Source organism: Perognathus longimembris, chromosome 18 (genome assembly GCF_023159225.1).
Source record: "Perognathus longimembris pacificus isolate PPM17 chromosome 18, ASM2315922v1, whole genome shotgun sequence".
NCBI classification, from domain to species: Eukaryota; Metazoa; Chordata; class Mammalia; order Rodentia; family Heteromyidae; genus Perognathus; species Perognathus longimembris.
Genome location: NC_063178.1, coordinates 32,194,761 through 32,196,641, shown reverse-complemented (window position 1 = coordinate 32,196,641; position 1,881 = coordinate 32,194,761). Strand labels below are relative to the sequence as shown.

The window sequence follows — 1,881 nt, the reverse complement described above, 5'->3', positions numbered from 1 at the left end:
CATGTTCCCTTTCAGAGACTCAGCTTCTGTGCAATGTCCTAGAGAACACACAGGAGAATCTCCAGAAGTAGGGGGTATGTATATCCCCTACATTCCTCAACCTGGACCCCTTCACTGCATGATTTCCCAAAGCTTAGGGTGCTGTGGTTTCCAAGAGACCTTGGCCCACATCTGCAAGGAGAGGACTGGAGATAAAATGGCCTACCTACAAAGGGGAATAGCCACGGAGGGCCTCTGTGACATTTCAGGTCATGTGGGAGAGCTTGTGAAAGCCTAACCAATTCCTCTCTGGTGGGGCTGGTGAATCACTGCAGCAGGTGGCACAGAGGTTGGGAAGGCCAGTTGAAGAGCACATGCATTCCATCAAGTCCCCAAGATGTGCAGCTCCACCATCAAGAGGGATGGACATCAAGATGCATATATTGTATGACAGCCTTTTGCTTGTGGACAAAGTCTTAGCTACATGCTGTACTATGGTAGCTCTGCTGTCTATTACCCCAGGTGCATGGAACAGAGATGGATATTTGATTTAGTTGTTGGTGACACAAATAATCCTGAGGGATACTTTGAAATACATCATCTGATTGTATGCAGGTGTTGTATTTTGTGGGGGCGTTGGGCTTCTGGATCCAGGGCTTGAACTTGGGGACTGGGCACTGCCCCTGGGCCTCTTTTGCTCAAGGCTTCAGCAGCACATATACTAAAACTGGAACGATACAGAGATTAGCATGGCCCCTGCACAAGGATGAGACGCAAGTTCATGAAGCTTTCCATATTTCTTAAGTTCATTGGAACTAGGGAAGGGAAGGAGAACATTAAAATGGAGAGACAAAGGGTAAAAGGTGAACCAATGCAGCAGCAATACTTATAGAACTATATGTTGTAATCCAACTGTACAGCTTATGGGGGGGGAGAATTAGGAAGTGGTCAGGGAGGTAAATGAGGGAAGAGGTAACAAGTTTGATAAGAAATGTACTCAATGTCTTACATGTTGAACTGTAATCCCTCTGTACATCACTTTGACAATAAATGGATAATTGATAAAATGAACAAGATGCTGGTGGATCACATTTTTAATTCTTTTTCTTTCTGAATAATTATTTATTGCCAAAGTGATGTACAGAGGGTTACAGTTTCCTACGTAAGGTAGTGGGTACATTTCTTGTACAATTCACGATGTAATTTTAGCTACTAAAAGGACTGGAATTGAGGATCACTTTTCAAAGCCATCCAGGACAGGAAGCCCACTTCACATTTGTGAGTGTGTGTGTGTGTGTGTATGTGTGTGTGTGTGTGTGTGTGTAGTTCTGCGATATGAACTCAGGGATTGAACTACAGCTTTCTGCTCAAAGGTGGCTCTTGACCATTTCTGGTCTCTTGGAGGTTAATTGGATGAGAGTCTCATGGACTTTTCTTAGCAGTTGACATTGAATCAAGATCAGCACAATTCAGGACCTTGTGGTAGCATAGCCTAACATAGGACTCTTATCTGCTACTGCACACACACACACACAAACCCTTCAGCAAGACTGGCAAGGCCCTAAATATAAACTGGAGAATCTACACTTAAGTAAATACATAAATGGTAAAAAGAAGAGAAGATCCAATTAAATGTTTTAAAATCTAGACTCATACCTGTAATACAAACTGTTCCCAGTTGTTGAAATCTAAGGATCGCAGTTCGAAGGCAGCCTGAGCAGGAGAGTCCATGAGATTTATTTTCATGTGTGTCACAAGTGAGCTTGACATTGACGTGTTTTGTTTATAACTAGAGCTCTACTACTTACTGCCTCTAAGTAGTTGATTGGAGATAAGAGTCTCATGGACTTTTCTACCCAGGCTGGTTTTGAACCATGATCCTCAGTTTTCAAGCCTCTCTGA

The 1,881-nt window shown here is 43.1% G+C and overlaps 1 non-coding gene across 1 annotated transcript; it reads left to right on the top strand.

Annotated features, from left to right (window-relative positions):
* Positions 1-673: 673 nt before the first annotated feature.
* Positions 674-780, top strand: LOC125367361. The gene has a single exon (XR_007214059.1). It is a non-coding gene; the product is annotated as a U6 spliceosomal RNA (small nuclear RNA).
* The last annotated feature ends 1,101 nt before the right edge of the window (positions 781-1,881 follow it).